The 6,683-nt window shown below is 55.1% G+C and overlaps 1 long non-coding RNA gene across 1 annotated transcript; it reads left to right on the top strand.

Annotated features, from left to right (window-relative positions):
* The first annotated feature begins 5,345 nt into the window (after window positions 1–5,345).
* LOC136994766 (uncharacterized) lies at window positions 5,346–6,683 on the top strand. The gene is made up of 3 exons (XR_010886672.1): window positions 5,346–5,363; window positions 6,005–6,025; window positions 6,669–6,683. It is a non-coding gene; the product is annotated as an uncharacterized lncRNA (long non-coding RNA).

Raw genomic sequence — 6,683 nt, 5'->3', positions numbered from 1 at the left:
GGTGACAGAAAGATCCAGAGGAATGGTTTATCCTGGCTGTAGACCCCATCTGTGTGTCCTGGTGTACAGGACTGAGCCTTGCCCAGGCTGTGGCTCTGCTCTCTGCCTTCCTCCTGGCGTTCACACCAGAAGCTGAGAGTGTTGCAGTGTCCGGGGCTGCAGAGATCACCTTGCCCAGGGATCTCACCCGGGAGCTCCTCGTGGCCCCCACCTGCCCTTGGACCATCCATTCCTCCTTCATCCAAAGCTGCAGCTGCCCTGCACACCCTGCCATTGCTGCGTGTGTGCGTGGTGGGAAGGAAGGGCTGGGGCCTCCCACGCTGCCGTCCCCTGTGATGCCACCTTGGTGAGACTGCTCCAGCAGGGCCAGCCTCTCTGGCCACTGCTGTCCCCCCAGGAGGAAATGCCACTGGTATGTGGCCCTCTTGATTGCCCTCTCCCCAGGCCGTGTCTCACTGCCCGCTCAGCCCCCCGTGCCCCTGGGCTCTCTGCTTCCATGCGTGCTGCAGGGAGGGCTTTGGGTCAGTGGTGGGGGTGGAAGGCAACTGAACTGCACTGGGATCCCTCTGCCAGACACCAGTTCCTTATGCTTGCTGGAGTCTCGGGGCTATGTGTAAAGCAAGCAGCCCAACCCTGCAGCATCTGGAGAGCCTGCCGCATTGCCTCCTGGGGAAAATCCATCGGAGGGTGCGTCCAAGGGGGCAAAGGTTGGAGTGGCTGGGTGCACCCTGGAACCTTGTGCAGCTCAGACACGTCTGGTGAGTGACTTCTCTTTCTGGAAAGCTCCCTTCTAAACGCAAATCTCTCCTTTTCTGTCTGCAGCACCCCCAGCTCCTGCATGCCCAGCTTGCTCACACCAGGTGGATGGAGGGATCGCAGGGTGCGCTCCGTCCCCATTGGGAAGAGCCTGGTGGTGTGTCCTGGCTTGCAGGACAGAGTCTTGTGCAGGGTTGGGTCTGTTTTGGGGTCAGGGAGCAGGACTGAGTGCTGGCTCAGTCCTGTGGCATCCCCCTGCCCCCGGGGAGGCTGGCGAGGGAGTGTGGGGCAGTGTGTGGGGCTGCAGAGCTCGCCTGCAGCCGAGGATCTTGCCAGGTAGCTGGGTGCAGTTCCACGTTGACCTTGAATGGCTGTTTCCTCCTTGGTTAGGAGTTGCAATGGCCCTGCCCATGCTGCCATTCCTGCTGGGGGAACGGAGTGGGGTGTGTGGGGTGGGCGTTGTGCTGGGGTCCCGACAAGGAAGGGAGACTTTGAATGTGGAAGGAACTGTGAGAATTGTGCTCTGCGAGGCCCTGAGCAACCCGGGCACATTCCTCTCCCCGGGCAGCTCCCGGGTTGCTGTCCCCTGCAACACCATCTGTGTGAGACTGTCGCAGGGAGGCTCCCGGTCCACGACTGCAGCTCTGGGCTCTGCTACTCTCCTCTGCAGGCAGAAATGCAAGCCATGACATTGCCCCCTTCCCTCCATCCAAGCCTCATCTTGCTCCCTGCTCAGCCTGACTCGCCCCCTTGGCTGCCTGTTCCCACTTTGTGAAGTGAAGAGTTTGGGTTGGCTGCGTGTTCGTGATGGGGATTTGGTGGGATTTCTGGAGTGTCTGTGCTGGGGAAGTGCTGCCCCTTGGCCCCAGCTGCCCCTCCGTTCCCCTCATTTTTCCTTTTCTCCTCCATCTTCTCCAGGTAGAGCCTCAGAGGAGATGCAGTTTGTCTTGGGCTCTGGCTGCTCCAGCCTCACCAACCATCTGTGGGGTGTCCTGTGTTATCTTGTGACTCTCCATGTTCTCCATCTGGGATCAGGTAGGAATGTCGTGGCCCGTGTCGGGTGCTGCAGGGCTGACATGGGCGTTGCCCAGCTGTGTCTGCCAGATGTGCATCCCTGTGCCCAGGCACCTGTGTCAGTTGGGAGAGGGGAGGAGGTGGCAGGGAGGAGATGTGAGCCTGGAGCACAGCCCCGGTTGCGGTTTCATTTTCCCTCTTGTTCTTCTGTGGAGGCTCTGCATTGGCTGGGCTAGATTTTCAGTCCTGTTCTTTAAGACCTTCTTGAACTGTATGTTTATGGAGAGTTCCTGCTCTGTGAACATGATCAGCAGGAGGAGGAGAGCCCTTTACAGGCTGATGCCAACTCCAGAGGGGGTGGGAGGATCTTTCCAGGAAACCTCATTCTCCTTCATGTCCTCCCACTCCCACCCTGAGTTTCTCTAGTGTCTTTGCTTTTCCCTTCTGATGCTACAATGCCCGCACCCAACCACTCACACAAAACTCATCCCCCTTTCATGCAGATCATTCAAGTCACATCTGCAAAGGCTCAGTGTCTGTCTGCTTTTCCTCTGTGTCCTTCTCCATTTCACAGCCCAGCTGAAGGTGATGGGACCAGACCACCCTCTCACTGCCACCGTGGGGCAGAGCATTGTGCTGCCCTGTCAGCTCTCCCCCAACTTGAATGCGCAGAGCATGGCTGTCAGGTGGATCCGGCACCACATCGCTGAAACAGTGCATCAGTACGAGGATGGAGAGGACCTGTTTGCAGAACAAATGAGAGAATATCAAGGGAGGACAGTGTTGTCTCATGATGGCCTCAAAAGGGGAAGCCTGGACTTACGAATTGTCGGTGTCAGACCCTCTGATGATGGAACGTACATCTGCACCGTTGAAGATGCTGCTGGTTATGCAGAAGCTACAGTGGAACTGGAAGTGGCAGGTGTGTTGGTGGCTCAGCTGCCATTTCCACCTTAGCTGCATTTCCATGATGGTAGTTTTGGACAAGGCCAACAAGTACAGCTTACTCAAAGGGGTAGGAAAATGCTCCCCCAGGGAATGGGGGAATTGCCCATGCATTGAGGGAATCGGTGCTCTATGGCTGAAAGAGAAGAGCCTTTGAAACAGGAGGAGGCCAAGAGGGCTCTTCCCTTCAGCATCTGAACTCATGCCCAGGAGGGAGCACGTCTTGCATGAGAAGGGTCCTTGGTGGCCTGGGTGTGGGTTGCATGGATGGGATTGTATTCCTGTAATCTGCTGTATTTACGGGTGTTTTTTTCATGGTGTTGTGAGGCACTAGACACAGGCTGAAGCTTGAGAGAGGCTGCTGAGCAGCTGCTTTGGCACAGAGCCTGACTTGTGACCTGCGCAGAGGTTTGAACCAAATTGCATGACTGGAGTGGGGAGGAGAGCTCTTTCTAGGTCCAGCTAGCTGGGATCTTTGTTTTGGGTTTGCTTTTTGTGCAATAGAGACCTGACTCGTTGCCAGAAAATGTCTGGGGTTAACTAAACACATGTGGGTGCTCGGACAGGGCCTTGGGATGCTGACAGCTCATGAGCCCGGTCTTCCTCTGCTGTGGAGGATGACAGGAGATTTAGGGCTGTTGGCACTTTGTGCAGGGACCTGGAGGTGCTGATGCACCTGAAGTGGGTGGTTCTTGTGTGCGTAGCACCATGGGTGCGTGAATGCCTGGTCCTGCAGCCCCTTCAGGAATTGGCTGGATGGGGATGTGGATGGTATCTGCACAGAGCATAGTAAAGTACTTCCCCTTCGAACTGGATGCTCTCAGTCCTCAACCCAGGACACCTCCTTTTCACCCCAGCCATAGGCTCTTCCCCGCTTGTCTCACTGGAGGGTTACCAGGGCAGAGGGATCCAGGTGGTGTGTCGATCGTCTGGCTGGTTCCCGGAACCTGAGGTGCTGTGGAAGGATCCGCGGGGGCAACGTCTCCCCTCGGTCTCTCAGAGACATTCCCACGATGAGAGGGGCCTGTTTGAAATAGAACACAGCCTGAGTGTGACAGGGGAGGCAGACGGGAACTTGTCGTGTGTGGTGAGGAACAGCCGCCTTGGCCAAGAGAAGGAGTCGTCTCTGCACATATCAGGTGAGTTCCCTGCAGTGTCACTCGGGGAGCGGGGGGAGAACGTCCCCTTAGGAGCTGTGTGGAGGGGAGATGAATGCCAGCGGTGGTGCTGAGTGGTGAGAGAAAGAGAGAGAGGAGCTCAATGGAGAGGGACCCCATGGGAACAGCTGGAGCCCTCCTCTGCCCTGGAGCACAGCTGCACCCAGCTGCACTTTTCTGGATTCGGGTTTTCTTTCTTCTTTTCTTCTTTTCTTCTTTTTTTTAGTCATGTGGGAAACATGGGGTTTTCCTCAGGCCTCAAAGTGTAAAATGAGTCTTTCCTTTTGCTTTCTTAGCTCCCTTTTTCCATGATGCCCATCCCTGGAAGGTGGCTCTGGCAGTGATGCTGGTGGCTCTGTTAGTGTGCATACTTGGTTTAATTCTCTTCAGTGTTCATCTGTTTAAGAAGACAGGTAAAATCCTAACGGGGCATGGAGGAACTATATAGTTGCAAAAGGATGTTGTTTAGAGGGGTGAAGAGTGGAGGAGTGAGGCCATGACGGAGCTGCAGGCCCTGACCCACCTCTGCTAAGGTGCAAAGGGAGCTCCCCCGGGCATCACGGCTGTGTTTGCAGCATGCCTTCAGCGTGCTGAGAACCTGACTTGGCCTCCCAGCAGAAGGCAGGGGGACAAAGCGGGAGGAGAGGGAGCACGGCTTTGGGCCAGGAGTTGTGGGGAAATACACCTTGTGCTGAGAGCTGCTCTAGCAGCGTCCCAGCTGAGTTTGCCAGCAGGCTGACACAGCAGGGGAGATGTTGCGTGTTGGTGTGCAGCCTGGGAAAGCACATGGCCAGGGTGCTGTGAGCGGCTCTTATGCTGGTATTGATGCACAAACCTTGCAAATACACCACACTCGCTTGAATTCATCTTCATATACAGTTGTCCAAGAAAGGAGGGTGAAGAGGCTTGTTCCATTTCTGTGTATTGATTGAAAGGAAAGGGGCTAAGTCTGATCCCGCACACTTGTGAGCTGCTGATGTGGAATAACCAGGGAGAGCTTGAAGAGTGCGAGGGCTTAGTGGCCTGCGAGTGTCTGTGCATTGCCCGTTCCCTGGGTATGGGAAGGAAATGGGGGGAAGAACGCAGAGAGCAGGGCCTGCCCCTTCCAGAGTTGCTTGTGCTCCCAAAGGCAGGTCCCATGCTAATGTCCTCTTCCTTTTGCTTTTCATTTTAGAGCAACAGTCCAGTGATCTGGGTGAGTGGTCTTTCCACATTTCCACTTCTGAAATCTTTCCACAGTGTTGTGTTCTTGAGATGGACACCGACTTGATGGTTTTGTTTATTGCCTGGGATCTTGAAGAGTGAGAGGGCTTAGTGGCCTGCGCGTGTCTGTGCATTGCTCATTCCCTGGGTCTGGGAAGGGAAAGGGGGGAAGAACGCAGAGAGCAGGGCCTGACCCTTCCAGAGTTACTTCTGCTCCCAAAGGCAGGTCCCCTGCTAATGTCCTCTTCTTTTTACTTTTCCTTTTAGAGCAACAGTCCAGAGGTCTGGGTGAGTGGTCTTTCTGCATTTCCACTTCTGAAACCTTTCCACAGTGTTGTGTCCTTGGGATGGAGACTGGCTTGATGCTTTTTGTGTGTTCTCTGAAGCAAGGATTTGGGTTACAACATGGCCTGGCTGAGGTGGGGGGGTTGTGTGTGCCCATGGAGCACCGGGGTGCAGGAGGCTGGTCCCAGGGCATGTTCTGGAAGTGTCTGTGCATTACCTGTTCGATGTGTATGGGGGGGGGAAATAAAACGAGGGGAGCACATCCATCCCCATGGATGCCTTCTCCTGCGGTTGTCCCTCGGCGATGGGAAGCTCTGTGGTGAATGGCCTCTTCCTTTTCCTTTGCTTTTCAGAGAAACAGTGCAGAGAGATGAGGGAGTCTTCCTCCTCCTTATCCACTTCAAAAAGCTTTCTAGAGCTGTACCCCGGGGATGGACACTCGCTTGTCAGTTTTGCTTATTGCCTGGGAGCTTGAAGAGTGCGAGGGCTTAGTGGCCTGCGCGTGTCTGTGCATTGCCCGTTCCCTGGGTCTGGGAAGGGAAAGGGGGGAAGAACGCAGAGAGCAGGGCCTGCCCCTTCCAGAGTTCCTTGTGCTCCCAAAGGAAGGTCCCCTGCTAATCTCTTCCTTCTGCTTTTCTTTTTAGGGAAAGTGTTCAGCTTTCTGGGTGAGTCATTTTTCCCTATTTCCGATTCTGACAGCTTTCCACAGTGTTGTGTCCTTGGGCTGGAGACTGGCTTGATGCTTTTTGTGTGTTGTCTGAAGCTATGATTTGGGTTACAAGAAGGCCTGGCTGAGGTGGGGGGTTGTGTGTGCCCATGGAGCACAGGGGTGCAGTAGGCTGGTCCCAGGGCATGTTCTGGGAGTGTCTGTACATTACCTGTTCTCTGGGTATGGGGGAGAGAAATATAATGAGGGGAGCACAGCCATCCCCATGGATGCCTTCTCCTGCGGTTGTCCCTTGGGGATGGGAAACTCTGTGGCACTTGGCCTCTTCCTTTTCCTTTGCTCTTCAGAGAAAGAGTGCAGAGAGATGAGGGAGTCTTCTTCCTCCAGATCCACTTCAAAAAGCTTTCTAGAGCTGTGCCCCAGGGATGGACACTGGCTTGTTGGTTTTGCTTATTGCCTGAGAGCTTGAAGAGTGCGAGGGCTTAGTGGCCTGCACGTGTCTGTGCATTGCCCGTTCCCTGGGTATGGGAAGGAAAAGGGAGGAGGAACGCAGAGAGCAGGGCCTGACCATTCCAGAGTTGCTTGTGCTGCGAAAACCAGGTGCCCTGCTAATCTCCTCTTCCTTCTGCTTTTCTTTGTAGAGGAAGAGTCCAGAG

Source organism: Apteryx mantelli, chromosome 32, assembly GCF_036417845.1.
Source record: "Apteryx mantelli isolate bAptMan1 chromosome 32, bAptMan1.hap1, whole genome shotgun sequence".
NCBI lineage: Eukaryota > Metazoa > Chordata > Aves > Apterygiformes > Apterygidae > Apteryx > Apteryx mantelli.
This window is presented reverse-complemented; position numbering and strand designations above follow the sequence as displayed.